General features: G+C 33.9%; 1 protein-coding gene across 8 annotated transcripts in view; it reads right to left on the reverse strand.

Moving 5' to 3' along the window:
- The window catches only part of LOC106662796, a 371,911-nt gene that overhangs the window by 340,440 nt on the left and 12,172 nt on the right, over positions 1–19,299 (reverse strand). For 4 of the 8 annotated variants that reach the window (XM_024230212.1, XM_024230227.1, XM_024230195.1 and 1 more), the window contains exons 1-2: positions 18,814–18,933; positions 12,659–12,801 (exon numbers count right to left, since the gene is read on the reverse strand). The exons of 1 other annotated variant lie outside the window; for it this stretch is intronic. The gene's annotated coding sequence lies outside the window, so the exon portion shown is untranslated. Of the gene's footprint in view, positions 1–12,658; positions 12,802–18,188; positions 18,325–18,813; positions 18,934–19,299 lie in introns of those variants that run through there. 3 more of the 8 variants (XM_024230136.1, XM_024230053.1, XM_024230068.1) reach the window with 3 other exon arrangements.

Below are 19,299 nucleotides of genomic sequence, written 5' to 3' on the forward strand. Positions count from 1 at the left end.
TGTTTAATTAGTAAATGAATTCACATTTGCCAATTTTAAAGGTAATAAAGCATCACATTCTTACTTTTTATATTAGTTAAAGGATTTATAAATAATTATACCAACTGTTGTTTTATAAAAAATAAAACTAATTATTTCTCAGGAGCAAGGCATTACGCTGAATTAATATAATATTACATTAATTGTTAATTGTATGTTATTTTATATTCATTAGAATTTGTAATAAAATAGGCCCTGATGATGGCATTATGAAATGCCGAAACCTCGGTGAACCCACCATTTAGTCTTTTTTTCCCCCCATCTAAATTGAAACCCTACATAAACTTTCAATATTTCAAATTTTTGTAATTATTTTTTGAAGTACATACAGATGTTATTTGTAAAATATCAGTATAGATTGTGGTCCATATTGGACACTTATCATGCCGATATATCTATACAATTATTCTGAGGTAAAAAATTTAATTAGTGTTAATTACTCTCCTACGTAGAGTTTTTTCATTTAATTGTTCACGAATTCAGTAGTAAATGGCCAGGTCCCACCCTATATTTGCGCGTTTGTTACACTTTCCGTGGCAATTGACGTTGAAACATGAATTATAAATGTTTTTTACGATCTGGAACCCAAATTTTCATATTGTCAGTATATCCCCTACGAATAAATAAATGTAAAATCTTAATAAAATAAATGCAAAATAAATAACAAATAAACAAAAATAAATGTAAAATGTATGTGTATGTATGTATTTAAGTATATGTGTGTACAAATATTTTATATTTATGGTTATTGTATTGCATATATTATTTTGGATGAAGCATGTAGAACAATTTTTTTTTAAGTGTAAAATCTTATATTATAAGATATAACACTTATATTTACTACCAAAGAATTACCCTATTATGACCAAAAATTTCTAGTAATTTTATACAACATTTTCTTGGATGACTCTTCTGCCTGCACACTATCATTTTGTTCCACTTGTTAAATTGAACTTATTTAAACTAATTCGAATTTGTTTGTTATTACCTGCATTATGTAAACCCAGTTTTTAAGTGAAACTTAAAAAAATGTAATGTTGTTAGATATCTTAAGTTTATGCCTTAGTTACTAAAAATAGTGGATTTTCTCGCACACCTATTATTGTATTTAAAACCTACTTAAAAACACTTGGATAACAATAATACAGTTTTTTAAACAAGCAATACATTAATAAGACTGATTTTTTTAAATAAATAACGCGCTGAAGCTTCCGGTTTATTTAATATTATTCATAAATCATCCAGTTTACAAATTAAGTAAAGGATTTTCATTAATAAGATAGTATTTCTATAATAAACTGAACAAACTTTTGGAAAGGAATGTAGAACGTAAAAATGTAAAAGATGTTAATCAAATCGACTGGTTTAGTTTAATAGTTATACGTTTAACTGAACTTTAGTATAAAGTCTTAATGACCTTTCCGTTCCAAATACAATATTTACATTTCAAACAAAAAAATATCCCTCGCCGAGAATACATTTCGTGAGAAACTGTGGCGTGTTTCGCCCCAAACCCCTCTGAATTCTTTATGGCTAATAAGTTATGCAAGCGTTACTCTCCTCCACATGGACTTTATTGATGCCACCAATTTTGTTCAGTCGGGTATTTCACCATGGTAAAAATTTAAACCTTCTATTCTGGTTTAAAATGGGATTCGGATGTAAATTAACTTTGAAATAGGAGGTATATATAAACGAGCTGGTGTTCCTAACTACCTCTAATGCGCCGTTTGATCTCTGGTCGAGCTTAATTGAAGATATATTTGTATTTTAAGCCTCGTTGAATAACAATAATTATTAAATAACTGTAAATGATTTTTTATACTCTAATTTATTTTTGGTGTTACTGGTAGGTATTATGTAACGAAAAACATGATTGTCATATACAATCGACTTAAAACACACCTCACTCTCTTGGTGTTATTATGGACCTTCAGAAGTCAATAAACTTTTTCATGAAAAAGAAAATTAATAAATTTCCAACGGTAACTTTATATGGTAAAGTTGAGATCAAGCACATGAGATGAAGTAGCTGGGTAGAAGACTGACCTGATGGACATGTCTGACCTACGGTAAAGAAGAATACGACCGTTAATAGAATACTTTAACACATTTTTGTTGGTACTGATAGCCATATATAAGATCAAGAAAAACAAGATTGTTTTATATAATCGATTTGAAGACTATCGTTTGTTAATAGCACACCTTATGGACGACACAGTCTCAATGCACTATTATTAGACACATAACAAACTGCAAACATTTGCAACAGTCTTACGAGTCATGCTGAATTTATCAAAGTTTACATGCTTTCTACGCCTATTGACATTAAGTACCCGATGAAGTATCTGAGATAAAAGTTGACTTAATAAGACCTGGTATATGCATTAAAAGAATATGATTGTCTTACTTGTGAAGACTATATCAATGTCTATTGAAAGACAACAAAATGGCAACAGCATATTTAGCAGACTATATCAAGACGCTAGAGAAGAGAAGACAAAACAAACCGTAAAAATCCATTTTAAAAAAACTTCCTACATTGTGGTGTATCATACTGAAGAGATATTTCCAGGTTTAACTTACTACTGCAAAAGCAATTGAGATCAAGCACTCAATAGCTGGCGGTAGGCCACACGGACGTCTCTCAAGATACTACAAAATTAGCAGCATGCTAGCGTGAATCCATTGAAATCAACACTTTTTCGCGATGGAAAATTTCCACTTTTAGGTTTCTTCAATGCCAATTGAGAACAAAAACCCTCTGAAGAATCGGGACAAAAGGCTGACATGATAGGGTGTTATAGAAATGAAAATATAGGTGTTCATGTTATCGAAAATGAAATAATACAATTGTTTTATATAATCGATTTAAAGACTACTAGCTGACAACAACACACACAGTTTGTGTCAACAGACAGTTTGAAGGAACCACAGTAGATGATACTCGCAAAAAATGCCTTCCATTGTGGTGTGTTATCAAATTCTACTAGTACCATTTTCTAGAGAGAAAAAAGTTTTGTTTTCTCTTTAAACGCTAAAGTACCTTCTGCTCCTGGTCAAAATACTGACGTGATGGAACGTAGCCTGGACACTTTACTGCTGTATCTGTCTGTAATTAGTCCTATCTTGCCCTACGACAGTTCAGTATGGTATTCAGCTTCAAACCCGCTGACGAAAAAATTCTTGGTTAAGACAAAATGTTCTCAGTTTTACGAATTCCAACTGGATTCCTATCAGTTAATTTTTTTAAAAAACGGCTGTACGTTTTCTGCCAAAAAGTGATAGCCGTCAATTGTGTCAAAGACACAAGACAGAACATGCAAAATATGGCGTTCGACTAGTGTTGTCCCCTCACGTGCATTATTTTTAATGTATTAATACATTATAATTTTATTATACTGCACTGTATAATAACCCAAAAAAGTTTATATAAGTAAAAAATACCATATTATAAACAGATTGCTTATATTTTCACCACTTCTACAAAATTTGCAATTTCTCGATACTGGTTTCACAGGGATACTTTTAATTTTACGTTTACACAACCGAATAATTCATGAGAGTGTGTGTGATCCAAAAAATAGGGTACCTCATATATGTTCGAGGGTGGCGGTTTATAAAATCAACACACCCTCCCCTAGTGGATTTTTTATTTATCTTTCCGCAAATAATTTGTAAAGTGCGGGTTTTAATACCACGGGTGAAATGATGGGATTTCAATTCGCATGTGAATAATCCATCTTTAGATGCCGACACGTGTTCCTAGTTTGCTCTAGGGCAACCGGACTCGGCCATGAGAAACTTGAGTATTAAGACGGCATCTGGTTGAGATCAATTTGACCGCAACGATTAGATTTGTTGTAAGATTTCTACTTGATTTAGCCGTTTCGGATCATCTTGATCTCCATCCTCAATGTTTTGATGAGCTGGACGTGTATATTATTTTCATATACAGTATAATGTTACTCAAGAAGTCATACAGTATAATGTTAAGAGGCTGGAATATAACGGTCATTTGTTTGTCAAACTAGACAGTTGGCAACACTGTTGTCTAGTATCATTATAGAAAAAATGAAGTTTAGGTCGTTTCCGAGCATATGTCCATTTTCGTTTTTTTCGGCAGTCCTTTGTCTATGTTCTTACCAATGGGTTTATAGTTTTTTTCTAGGTCCTGATGTTTATCGTTTTACCATTGATATCAGGTGCTCAATGTTATTCTTGATTGGACGTTTGAGAAAAATTTCTTTTGAATGTGTCGTCAGCAAAGAAGTCATAAGCACGATGTCAGGAATATAAGCAGGTTGAAGCATAGAGGTCATTCGTTTGTCAACTGAATACAATATGCAACAACGTTATCTCGAATCATTACAGAAGAAATAAAAGACAATTAATTAAGGTTATTAGTTGAGATGAAAAAAAGTTAATGGCACGAGAGGGATTCGAACCCATGACCTTCGGCTAGATACGCCGCTGCTCTACCACCTGAGCTATCGTGACCTCGATCCACTCGGACCTCAACTCCCCATCTCAACCCCACCTTATGAGTTTTCCCTCCTTTTGCCATTTTTCATCTCAACTAAAAACCTTAATTAATTGTCTTGTATTAATTGGTCAAGCGGACCACGAAAATAGTGAATGAATGAGAAGAAATAAAGTTTGATCGCATTAAGGCATCCAGGTCAATTTACATGGTCTTTTTTTTCTGTTAACACTTGCTGTTTTTGTAAGTATGCTCTCGCTGTTATGATCTGTCAGGCACGTTTCGGACATTTGTTCAGTAATTGGAATTTGTGCTAACCGATGTAAATGTATTTTCTTTTATATGGCCTAATAGTTATCGTTTAACAGAAAATATGCACGTTCATTGATATCAGGCAGTAATTTTAGTTTACGTTAGAAGTTTCAGTGAATTTTTTTTAGGTAGGTTGTCAGCAACGAAGTAATACGGAACGATGTCAGGGTTATAAACAGGCCGGAGCAAAAGGGTTATAGCGAGTCATTAAGAACTTTATCTTATACAATTATAGAACAGATAAACATTGGTTATTTCCGATCTTCCTGGTCTGTTTTGAACTGTCAGACGCGTGTGCTATTTCCAAAGAAAAAATTGATATGCTCATTCACACTACGCACGAGAAATACGTATAAATCAACCATTGAAAATTTACCTGTGGATAAAGATATTTTGACCAGAATGTTTATATACCGTCTGTGTAGTTTAGTCATTACATTTGATATGTGCCGTAATAAAAACCAACATATCTCACTTTACCTATTTTTAAGGGATTTTTTAGGCTTGGAAATCATTTTTAAAAACGTGTTTCTTTCTCTCCTAGGACAAATGGTCTCACATTATTTCTCATTACGTGTAGTAATTGAAATTAACGTTCCTTTCCACTGTTTTAATTTTAGGCGCCATTGGGGTTATTTTTGCTTTAAGCGTGTCTATAATCCATTCCTTACTTGTCCAAAAATAACTTTTATAATGCAACAGACCCACACTTTTAAGTGCAATGATCTTTTTTAAAACTATGTTTTAATCAAATCCAATAAGTAAACTTAAACGTTTCGAGTCACTTGATTGTTTTCTATCAGTGATCTGACATCGAATTAGCCAGTCTCGATGGCCAGTAACATTAACATTTAGAGAGGTGGCTAGCGTGACTCGAGCCTTCTACTGCTTGTCTTCGGTCTTAATTGAGAGCCAGAACGCTAACAGCAATCACTTTCGCAGATAATAAAAAACACATGTAGCCTGTAAACTTTCTGTAGAAACAAAGGCTACGCCCGTCGGGCAGTAGGTTTCACTTTGAATAAAGGGTTTATTATAGAAAATTCAAGGTCTAGTTTCAACATAGGAAGTCGATTATCTCGGATCACTTGTGGGCACTATTAGTTGAAATCGGTTCCATCAATTAACACTCGCCGTGGAAAGATTTTTTCCTCAGAAGTAAAATATTTTAAGCTGCTCAATTGGCAATTTATTCTTTTTCTATTAATTTTAATTAAATTAACCGATATAATTATTCGGAAATCGTGAGATGCGGTCTGGTGTGACGTAGGTTGTGGAAAAACATTTTCTTTATCGTGCCAACGTTTCGATCTTTATTGAGATCATCTTCAGGGCTCAAAATGTTTGTTTTCTGCGAAATTGTGCCATTCTTGTACGTCGTGTTGAGAGTTTGAGAGTACTATCGAAAGAGAAAACAAACACTTTGAGCCCTGAAGATGATCTCCATAAAGATCGAAACGTTGCACGATAAAGAAAATGTTTTTCCAAAACCTACGTCACACCAGACCGCATCTCACGATTTCCGAATAATCATCCAGTAACGGTCACTAATCACCACACATTTAACCGATATAGTTGGATAAAACAAAATAGAAAAACAAACAAATGTTAATCCTCATTTTTATTAACGGATTTACTTAAGAATAGTGAACATGAAGATTACTCATTTTGTAAACAAACCCCTTTTCTCACCTTTTCTCCGTTTTAATCAGAAAGAATCACAGAAATATTTTCATAGTGAACCCTTTCCTTAATGCCTGCCAGATCCTAGGTGATGTACAAAATGTTTTGGCAACGCCTTTTTCAACACAAACGATTACGAATCGTTGGGACGTTGGCCTCTCATCATATGCTCCTTTGAGACGACCTGCACCAACAGCCCGCATCTCGGGAGAATATGGCGCAGCGAACGCCTAGAAGAGAACACTAATTGGAATGCTATTACCTTTACTGATGAGTTTCGTTTCTGTCTGTATAGCGATAGATGAAGAGTCTACCGAGAATACGGGATGCGTACAATGCTCCAGTTGGTGCTCCTTTCAGTGGAGTTTGGAGAACTGTGTCTGTCTGAGCTGGGATTTACACTTGAGGAAAAAACAACTCCATATTGTTGTAGGCAACTTCACCGCATTCCATCATATCCAAGAAATTATCGAGGAATACATCCCTCAAACCAGGGATTTATTTTATTATTTATTTCTGGATGACAACGCCAGAGCTAATAGAGTCGAGTTGTTAATCATTGTTTAGAAAACCTGCCTATCTACCCCTTCCCCGATTGTCACCAGTCCTCTATGCTAGAACAAGAGCACAGAGTTTTAGCTGGCAGAACACACGGTATTAATTGTTTAAAAAATTGCACTCTTAACACGACACACAAGAATGACACATCTACACGCAAAACAAACACTTTGAGCTGTGAAGATGATCTCAATAAAGATCGAAACTTTGGCTGGATAAAGAAAACGATTTTCTAAAACCTAAGTCACACCAGACCGCATTTCACGACCTCCAAATAATCATCAATTAACGGTCACTAAACACCACACATAATAATAATAAATTTTAATGCAATTTATAATAAAAATAAAATAAAAATGCTAGGGAAAGTAAATACAATAAAACATGCAATATCCCTATTCATTTGTGGACAGTTTATATTATGGTTTCTCAGACAACTAAAACCGACCATCTTGGATAAGTTTTATGCGGGCTTAGTGGTCCAAATGTAAGTTCGATCTTAAATCAAGCATTCAAAGGACCAAATTATTTTAAACAAATTAAGTAATTTCTAATAAAAATCTCTAGTAAGCGTTAAACTTAAAAAGATTTAAAGTCAGAAATTATTTTTAAAAGATAGAAACAGCGGCTCTTCTATGTTCAATCAAATAAGTTTAAAGAGTGAACAAAAAGTTTGTAGAATGATATTTAAATATCCTCGCGTAGAAAGAGAATTATATTTTTTTTAAATTGGTTTGGAAAATAATATTGAAGCCTCCAACACCATACAATGAAACAATTTATGTATAACTAGTCAACAAAGATTCATACAATTTGTGAAATTATTTTTTCATTGATAAAGCAAGATAACCAAAATTCGTACTTCAAACTACAGAAATGAATTATTTAACAAAAATAATTTATTAATATTCTTCTTGAATGTCGGCCTTCGTTAAAACTGCTTAACAATGAATTTACGAAGCTAGTTAAGGCTATTCTCCTGTATAAAAATAACGAAAAGCCTGTAGACCTCCAATACCATACACCTGAGAAGAATTATATACTTCGTTAAAAAAAAGTTCGAGGAAAATTATTATTAGAGCTTAGACGAAACGTAGGAAAGTTTATGTGCCAAAGGGTAAAATCCTTACTACTCCAAATGGGGGAAGATAGACAAAAAAGAGAGAAAATCAAAATTTAAGGGCAAATGTAGTAGATATAGTGTAGAAAACTGTAATTACATAAAAGATTCTACGGGCTTTTCTCCAGTTATCCTTTTTAAAAAATCCGTGCACTGAAAGTACTTTTGGTTTTTAAATTATTATTATTGAACTTCAGTCAAAACGAGAACTTGAAGTATTAGTTTCATTATTTTTAAAATCTTTTTACTTCTTTTCTATTGAAAAGATTTTTTATTTGAATTCGTTTTTAATTTTTTAGAACTATTACAAAAATTAAAACCAATTGAATTATTATTTAATTATTTACTCATACTATTTTGTTAAAATCTCCTGCACTAGTTGGATATCTTAAGCTTTCCCTAACATATAATACATTCTGTCTGGGGCGTCGGTGGCCGCAAAGATTTATGCGTTGACACGGCGCCCATCACTGTAAGGTAAAGGTCCCGGGTTTGAATCCAGCGGCCCTGCATTCGAACTCGACATAATTACAAATGAACCTTTATTCAAAAACACCGGCACCCCGAGGATTGATATAATCTCTGCCGTTGCGAACCGTCGTAAAACAAAATCCACTAGCGTTCTGGCTTTGATGCTCGATTTTCTTGTTTTCTGTCGGCTCCTTTGTTGAGGATTTTTGACTTCTACAAGTGCTTCAAATTGTTTGTACTATAGAAAAATATTATTGAATAAAAAGAACAGTTATATCTGTTTTACGTATTAAAGAAGTCTCCAAAGATTAATAAATTTAGGACAGTACACGTTACATAGGGAATTAATTTTAAAAAAATATTGTGTTCTATCATAGGAGAATATTAAAGCTGGAGAAACGTGGAGAAATTAGTAAACTAAAACCAATTTTAAATACAATTTTAAAGTTAAGTTCTTAGCAATGGTTAGGCGAGTCCATAGACTCGCAATTGGATTGTCGTTATCTTAATTGGTTAACGGCAAACCTTTCTTCAAAAAGGAAGGTGCTATGATGGTGTCCCACTCCAAATAATTTTTTTTTTTATAATTTGTAGTACATTACAACTACCTTAAAGTAGGTAATAAGTAACAGTGAGCAAGGTAATTAAAACAAAACAAAATTAAAACCAAGAGTGAAAACACCCATTGGTATTACTCCAATGTTACAATAATATTGTTTGTTCAATTGATACGTGTATCATTATCACTTTCACTGTCATCACCATCACTTCCTAGGAGATCTCGCGGCCATTGTCTCTTCAGTCGGCGAGGAGGGTTTGAGGGGATTCGTCGAGATGCGAGGTTTCTGATGTGTTGGTTTACGTTAGTTGGGAGGTTTTTATGAAATTTACGGTAACTGAAACGTATTTCATCTTGTACGAAAGGAATATGTAAATCTGTATGTGTAGTTTGGTTCGATATATAAAATGGAGCATCCAGTATTTTTCGTAGTATTATAGACTGGGCAGTGTGAATGCGGTGGATATTGGAATGTTTGGCTGAACCCCACACTTCCAATCCGTAAGTCCAAATCGGCTTAACTATGGTGTTGTAAAGCAGCCTTTTATTTTTGAGAGGTAAATTAGAGCGTTTGTCAAGAAGTCGTGCAATAACTCTAAATCGTGTCATAACCTCCTAACGTTTCAGTCTTGTGTGAAGATTCCACGTCAGGCGTTTGTCGATGTACAACCGAGGTTTCGCACCTTGTCCTCAGTTGGGAGGGGAATATTGTTTAAGAAAACGGGGGGGGGGATCTTTTTACGAAGAGTGAAAGTAATGTGGATGGATTTGTCTGTGTTAAATTTTATCCTTTTCTTTTTACACCAAGACTCTAGTAGTATGAGGTGTTGTTGGAGGTTTTGAGTGGAAATGACAAGGTCGGAGTTGCTAGAGAGAATTGCCGTATCGTCTGCAAATGTGAATGTGTTGGTTTCGGGATGAGATGGCATGTCAGCTGTGAAAACCTGGTACAGTGTAGGGGCCAGAATGCTACCCTGAGGCCCACCAGCATGGATAGGAAAATATGAAGAGAGGGAATGGCCTTTGATGACTTGGAAGAATCGGTCAGTGAGGTAACTGTGCAGTTCGAGGTGGATGGAAGGATGCCCTTGAGCATGAACAGCAGGCCCGGGTGCCAAACTCGATCAAAAGCTTGACTTACGTCAAGAAAGGCTCCGGAACAGTACTGTCCTATCTCAAGGGAGGATGAAATAATGAATAGACTGCTGGACAGTTGAGTAGCGGTTGCGAAAACCAAATTGATGGTCTGGGATTATGTTTTGAAAATTTAGAATCGGAAGAATTCTTTTCAGTAGGAGTTTTTCTAAAATTTTCCCCAAAGTAGGTAGTAGACTTATTGGCTTATATGAAGTAGTACAATGTGTTGGCTTTTTTGAAAATTTTCAAATTAATTTCAAATTTCAAAAAATAAAATTTTCAAATTTTCAAATTAGGAAAAAACCCGACAAATCTGATTGGTCGGGAATGGGTCAGCTGGAAAATTTCAAAAGAGGATTAACAAAAAGACAATCAGTCGCCATTTTGCTCGGCCCGAAAAGTGTATCCTGTTGCTTAAGTTAGATTGACTGTAAAGGTTAGAAAATATATAAAATTTGAGAGAAAAGGTTTTGGAAGGTGTTTGATTCAGTTAGCAAACCATTAGTGTAAATTTTATTTTGAGTTTTAAATTAAAAGGCTCGAAGGGTTTCGGGATTCTCCCTTACGACATCAAACTGTAAGTCGTTTTTATTCTTATATTATATCTATCAACTGTTCCCTGAAAGATTGGAATCAATTTTTAATGTTAATCATCACAATTCAATGAATTTTTTGTGAAGTTATTATTTTTTTCTCTCATTATTCTATAAAAAATTATAGCATCACAAAGATTGGTTTGTTCTTTGTTGTTTTTGGTTTGTTCTTGTTTTTCGTTCCTTCAAAAGCGTATTTTGACCTATTACAACTCTCCTTGAACAATTTAACAACCGTCATCGTCAGACCTAGGTCTACCCCGGGTCACCAGAACACCAGTGAAGTAGTCACAGGTCCGATTCTGCACATATTTAGATACTTGTGCATGTGGAGACTTGATATTTCATTATTTCATAAATCAAACAAGAAATTGACCCGTCGACCAATACCTAAGAATCTGAGAATAAGCCATTCTCTAACTAAATTATGAATACCCAAGCTTTTCAAATTGTTACCATTTCTTCAAGTCTAGTTAACAAAACGGTCTACCTAAAAAATCATGTTAGACATACGTGCGCATAAAATTTAATCATATTGATTAATTATTTCGGAAGTTATTAGTATTTTCATTGAAACCGTTGAGTTCATTTGATCAGACAACAAAAAGTTCATCCGATATTTTCTTCCATGTTTAGTAGTACTTACATACATTTCTAAATACATCTTAAACTTTTTGATGTTTTTGAACTAACAGTAACTGGACGAAATAGATTAAAATATGTTCACTTTAATAATATCTTAATCGTGTTAGAATTCAAGAAAGTAAATTTTGAATTTCGGCAAATAAAAAGAATTCTGAAGGCAAACTGTTTGCTCTCGGGTGCTTCTTCTCGTTCGGGCTGAAGTTTGCCTTTATAATGAGGTTTGTATTCAGGCATTATTCTTAGAATTTTAAATCCAGGTAACTCTTTCACCGGCTATCAGAGGAAGTTGCCCTTTTAAAGACAAAATCCTCCATAGTTTTCTAACCCTAATGATGTTTTGTTCGACCTATTAAGAAAACTTAATCGAAGTATAGATTTACTTAATATATCTCTATTGAAACAATTCCACACCGGCCATAAACGTGATTTGTGGAATTGAACCGTTCATCTGCCACATGCTTTATTAGCGCAGTTTTTTGCCCTTGGAACTGCACCAGAAAATGTATTATAATTGATAATTACTCACTTCAAATTGACGTTTATCCAACCCTGGCGAAACTCACCTGAAAAAGAAACACGAATTTAAAAATGTAATTGTACACAATTTTCTATTATTGGACCTGTGGTAACATTGAGTATCTAGAGTGATAACAAGTAGAAAAAGGTTCTGCTTAAATTTAATCTGTTGATCAAATTTGTATTTCAATATTCAAGAAATAGTCTTAAAATTTAACGTTCATCCATTAGATTTCGTGATCCGATCGACCAAATAACTTCTTTCAATTAATTAATCATTATGAAAAGTATTGGTTGAGACAAAAAACCAGTGTCCGAACGGGACGGGGTCGTGGGTTCGAATCCCGCTCTGACACTGGATTTTCATCTCAACCAATTCCTTGCATAAAGATTATTTAAGTTTTATTTTGTACTTTCTCCATTGCTGTTGATTCTTAAAGAAATGTTTAGTTTGTATTTGTATTGTTTTGAATCATTAAAATATTACATTGATGTTACCAATAGAAAAAAGTATTTAACTCATTAGTTCATAGTTCATGTACCTTATAATTTGAAGAAATATTGCTGCTAGAAGACGAGTATCGGCGGACAAACAGTCAGTTTGTCGATTGTCAAGACATCAACGTAAAGCTCAATGTTTTTCATAAAACTAGACAACTTGTGGGCTATGCTGGCGTTTCAAATTCTAAAGGAAGAAGAACGACACACCTTAGAACGTAATGAAGTGTTTTTCTTAACATAGCAACTTTGAAGTCAAATCAATCGTGCTGTGTGTAAAGTAACGAATTAATCCGGAACTATTCCGCCCCTAGAGATATAACCGAGCTCTCTGCTTCATTTTGAATTTAAACTCTTAAAGATCCGATCCGAAGATTTAAAAAAAACGTAAATTAGAAAAGTTCCACTGACCGTTCTTATATAGGTGAAAGGGCGTTTAAAAGGACTGGTGCAGCAGACAGAGTGGCTGGCCCGCGGTCGATATATCCACATCCCGCCAACGCCTCCTCTTTCCTGCCCCCGCAACAACTACATCCCTCTTAGTTTATTTATCCAGGGCCTTATCCTATTGCACACATCACGAAAATATTTTTCAACAAGCGTATCGATCTCTTAAGAACTCGGATGTGGTCATTTCAATCGACCCTGTTATGATCCATTTCACATCCTTTCAAATGTGTATTCAAACTGATCTTCCAATGAAAAGCATGTCAGTTGCATACAAATACTTTTAATTTAACATAGACTTTAGATATAATTAATACTAGCTAGTAATTACTAGCATTTTAGTTTTTATTGTACAACAACATATTTAACATATGTATATACGTTTAAAATATGTCTAAATATGTATATATATATATATATATATATATATATTTTTANTCCTAATAAAGTTTAAATTGGAATTAAAAAGGTTAATTTGAAGTTCAAAAAGGTTAAATTGAAATTCAAAAAGGTTAATTTGAAGTTAAAAAAAGGTTAATTTGAAGTTCAATTAAAATTTAAAATGGGTAAATTTGAAGTTACAAAAGATTAATTTGAAATTAAAAGGGTAAATTTGAAGTCAAGTTCATTTGAAATTTAAAAAATTAATGTGACGTTAAAAAGCTATACATTACATACTATTTTATACTTCAAAGAAGAATGAAAATACTTATTTCCTGCATCCAGCTTTCGTACAATTTATTAAATTATGAAATATAATAAAATTTCAACAGATTAACAAACAATAACATATATTCATAATTTTGAAACCTATGGTGTCAAATACAATAAATTCAAAATTTGAAAACATATAGCACCAGATCGAAAACACTGAGCGGCAAAAAAATGGCCACCCTCGTTTTTTTATTAAATAGTTGCAATCGTTATAATTTTTATTTTTTGTTATTTACTGGATATTTTCGAAGAAAAATATAAGATAGCTAAATAAAAAATTAAACTAAATGAAAAATGTTATCAGAAATGTTGATATGGAAATAACGAAGAAAATATTCTATTCAGTACGGAGTATTTTCTCCTCTTGCGTTGATCACGGCTTGCATTCGACGCGGCATCGATTTCATGAGGTTTGGAATGTATAGTGCAGTGAAATAATTCCGTAGTCCTCCAACATCACCACTCTTCATTCTTACAAATTCACTGGCACAACTCGTGCCAAAGGGTTCGATAGGGTTTAAGCCGGGACTCCTGGCCACTCTAAACATTGAATTGAAGCCTGTTCCAAGTAGTCACCAACGATCTGTGTGTATCACACGGCTGTTAGAAACCCAAGATTAAGATCAAGTTTGTGCGACCTTCCATAGAAATGCCTGCTCAAACCATAACACCACCACCTGCAAAGCTTCTCCTGAGAGAAAATGTTCCGGGGATATACCGCTCTCCTGTTCTTCTCCAAACGCCGTCAGAAAACCTCAAACACAATCTTGACTCATCCTAAAACAAGATTTTAGTCCAATCTTCTCAAACCAATTGATATGATTTCTTGCGAAACTTAACCGAGCTGTTCTGCGCCTTGTCAAAAGTTTTGGACCAGCGGCAAGACTTCTCAGTGGGTAAACTGACTTGTTGAAGTCGTTTCTTTATCTCAAAAGCGATGGAACGCCGATTACAGAGTTCCAAGCAATAAAACCATCATCGGTCTGAGAAGTGACAAGATGGCCTGATCCATGCCTTCTTCAGTAATCTCCAGTAACTTGACAGCGATGGAAGACCCTTCGTACTGGGAATGTTAACCACCCTGGGCACATACGCTTAACTTCTTCCTTCTTCCAACAATGCTGGGATTTTAGCTGAAGCTGTATCACGTAAAACTATCACTCAAACAAATTTGAAACTTAAAACTGGTACAGCTTAAAAAAATCATCGAAACGTTAGAAAGAAGCTTTACAGAAAAACCAGCTAAGACGACATTAAGTCAAAGATTTATTTATAAAATTTAATTGTAAACACAAGTGGGAGATTTTATCTGTATTTTATTACCTTCTAATTCTTTAGAACGGATCAAATATTGTTGTAAATGGAGGAATGTCTAAGAAATAATTAAATATATTATGGTGGACACATTTATACCTCTCAGTGTATGTACTGGTCTCATAAAAAAATATAACCTGAGGTTTTCTTTGTAATTGATCTCATCACTAATCATTTTTAACATGCATTATAATTTTTAAAACACCTTGTTCGAAGAATGTTGTAGGTTTTATGAAGAAATCCCTTCTTCGTTTTTTTTTTTGTTTTTTGTTTTTTTAACGTTTATCTGAATAATTCTATACGTTTTTGAAATAAGGACCAAACAATAATTACAAATTTCGTTTTTTATTATCTAAAGCTTCCTAGTTGTTATAATTTATTCTTAATAAGTTTTAGGATGCAATTATTTCCGCTATTTGTTTCTTATCGGAGTTTGTTCGTTTTATCAACTTTATATCATCATTACGAGATAAATCACATGCTAAACAATATATAATTTTTTTTGTTAATATGATCGACGGTTCTACAAAAAACAAGAAGTAAGCAAACTTCTCAAGCACCTCGGACACATATCGTCATCCATATTCCAGAAAATTGTCAAACTTTTTTATTGTTTTATCAATTTTCATCTGCAGTTGCGCAGCCCTGCAGACCGACGTTTCCCCCTTTTAATAACGAGGAGCTATTCATTGCACGTGACTAGACAGGTGTAGAAGGTTCAATGAGCAGGATGTGCCCTTGTAACAAAAGACGAAAGGAAGTTGGACTCTGAATCATTTAAGAGTATGATCCTCTTATTCAAATTATCTTCCTTTCTGTCTCGTATAATTTTTTTGTGAAACGCCTATTAAAAATCACCTATTTGGTTATTTATGCCATAACCATATATGAAATATTTATGACGTAAATTTTGTAATTTTAGAAACATACACCCATGTGACAACTAGACGAATCGGAGAATGTGCTAAATTTGGAGCTTGAAAAATGGCTTGAGAAAGAAAAAGTACAGCTCTGGAAAGATGCACCAGGTTTGAGGAAAGCCAAGAGATTTATGAATCTTTCAAAAAGGAAGGCAAAGGAACTCCTCTCTCTAGCCAAGATTTGAGGAAATTTACCGACCTCTAGACTGGCCACTGTCCTCTTGACGACCACCTAAAAGGGATAAAGCAGTGACGACTCTTTCAGTAAGTGGAGTGGGCGAAGATGGTCCACGTTATGGTCACAATTTTGGGGTTTTCTCAATAAGTCGCAGTGGAGGAAAGGTTGAAATCCTTACTTTACCCCTTATAATAAAATAATATAAAAAACCCGAATTACAGGTTTTATAAATCTTATATGTCTCGCCTTTTGGTTAATTTATCATCTAAGCCTTGGTAATTTTCATTGTCCTTATCAATTAATATTAGATTTATTAAATTTATATCATCTTCATGAAATATATCAGAGGCTGAAGCATTAACATTATCACTCAGGAACAACCTATTTCTCAACGACTACAGTTATCCATGAGAACTTCTGAATTTTCGAGGTCGATGACATGAATTCGCTCTCTCATAAACTTCCTCTCATATTTAAACCTTCGTTACTTTATTTCAAACAATTAATTTGCATTGTTTCATTGGGAATAGCAGACTGAGACTTTTTCTTACCAAGAAAGAAAAATCTAACAGCTCTAAACGGACCACCTGGCTTTTAAAATGATAAATAGGTCCAGGTACACTAGGAATTAGATAAGTGAGTAAACCAACAACGCACAATTTACTCATTTACAGGCTCTATTAAATGCTTCAAATCAGCCAACTATAATTAATCATTGGGTTTTTATTAGTAAAACTACAAATTATTTAAAAACTAAATAATTCTACATTTAAATTAAACTAGGACTTGACAAACACTATAGACATTCTATAACTATAATTGGTTAAGGATTGGGTATTTAAAACTTGATAAAATTACATTCTTAAACAGGAATCGAAAAGTTGAATTGAAAGAAAAAAATAAATATAATTTAATCACCGAATACCATTCAACTGATAGTTAATAAATATAATTAAATCTTTTCTTTTCACGATAAAAACATTATAACTGTATCAGCAAAGAATTCAACACGACTAAACGTTCTTCGTCAAAAGATATAAAAATATTAAAAATTAATTTATATTTTAAACCATTTCTGAAAATGAATTTCTCCAGATGGATTTATTGACCTAGAATGTTTTTATTGACCTAGATACATCGGCCAACAAAATTATGTTTGTATTTGACTTAACGAGAAAGAAAAACATCCCGTCTCTCAACTCGGTCAAAAGGTAAAACCAATTACAAACAACTTATTCATACAGAATACACATCGAACTGTTGAATTTATTCTTAATGGGCCTTTCATTGAGTGTTTTTCAAGGAGTAAAACGTGAAATTGTTTGAAATAAACAAATAACGGTGAAAAGACGAGAAATGTTATAATTCTTTAACAACAATAAATATTGTATGAATAGATTAAACAACAACAAATTTTTTTGTATATTTTTCATATGCCTCATTGATTTTTTTTTAAATTATTATTATTATTGCCCTTGGTATTTCCATTGTGGATAATTTTTATTGTGTTATTTATTATGTCTATTTTTGAAGTTTTAGTGGTAAATTATAATAATAAAACCTATAACTTTGACGATGTTTCGGCACTTTTTGTACCGTAATCATGTATTTTTTAACTTTAAATTCACAACATAAATTAACTTTATAACAATATTTTAAAAAATTATTGGATTACTTATACTTAAAATTTAAGCGTTACGAATGGCATAATAAAAACGTTGCTGATTAATGTTTAATGAGTTCACTCCCAGTTCATTATTGTACAGAATGTTCATGATTGCTCGATTACTTCACGTTTTATAAACAGTATCGATATGGACTGTGTTCAAGATTTATGCGGTTTAATAGTAAGAAGAATCCATTAAAACTATTAAAAAATTGCGTTTAACAGTTTCAAAAATTCAAACATAATCAATACTAATGTCTTTTGTTAACGATAAATTTGTTGAATCTGACCGAAATATTGTGTTTTCAAGTTCCTAAGTAAGGTTGTTGAATTACCTTTGGCCATCGATGGTTCGCAATCAATCGGCCGAGTGAATCGTAAAATGGGCGTTCAAGTTCGAAATGGACGTGTTTTCAAGTCCAAATAACTCGGCTGAAAAGAAATTGGGCCGACGTCGGGCGCGGGAAGCTAGGAAACTGAAAGAGTGAGAGTTCCTAGGTCACCAACAATATGGATAGTAGCGCCAAGAACGGAATGGACCCCAACTACGATCGACAAGCTTCCAATTGGGCGGATCATGCTATCAATGTTGCAAAGGGTCTGCATGCTATAAGTTTAAATCATTTATTTAATTATATTTTCTTTTAGATACGAAAATTATCCATTCTGATTTATTTCTACGGTTATAGTGATAAAGGGTGCATTCGTCCCCCTTTATCGTGCAATGGGCGGACGCAAGTTCGAACATGAGGTGGTGACGGTATTCAAAACGGGTTTATTTATTTTCGGTTCATCCTTCTTCTTTTCTTTTCTGATTTATTTTCGGGTTTATATTTATTTTTGTCGGCATGAGCTTTTTATCTGGCAGGGAGGAATAGATGCGTCATGCTTCTCTACACACAGACCTCACTATGAGTGAAAGGGTGAGGTTTAGGGGTGTGAGACTGAATGGATAATTACCGTCTGATGGTAAAATGACTGGTGGTGTGTTTCCAACGAGTGTCTCGGCCCCATCTGTGCTACTGCCCTCCAACGGACCTCTGCAGCCCCTATATATCGAATTCCACCCCTCTCTGACGCTGTTTTCAACCCACGGATCTCCCCACCCAGTGCTACAAAGGCGTGGCCCGACCGTCTCCCTCTCGTTCTACCCTCTCTGTTTACAATATTCCGTTCTGTGGGGTACAGCTGATAAGGGCGTGTCTCGATACCTTTCTTTTAAACGATCCGTTTAACATATCATTAAAGGAAAAACGTAAAACCCACTTTTTCCCCTCCTCGCCTCTCACGGTCGTGTTTGTACCTTTTGGGATCATTTTTGCGTCGTCGTAAACCTTGTTAGACCTCTTCTCTAAACGGTTTTTAGGTGCTTCGCTCCCTTTCCTCTCCTGATAAAGACCGACAGACACAGTCCAATTTCTAGAGAACAGATGTTTATCTTTGAAC

Source organism: Cimex lectularius, unplaced genomic scaffold (genome assembly GCF_000648675.2).
Source record: "Cimex lectularius strain Harlan isolate CLEC.00 unplaced genomic scaffold, Clec_2.1 scaffold73, whole genome shotgun sequence".
Classification (NCBI taxonomy): Eukaryota; Metazoa; Arthropoda; class Insecta; order Hemiptera; family Cimicidae; genus Cimex; species Cimex lectularius.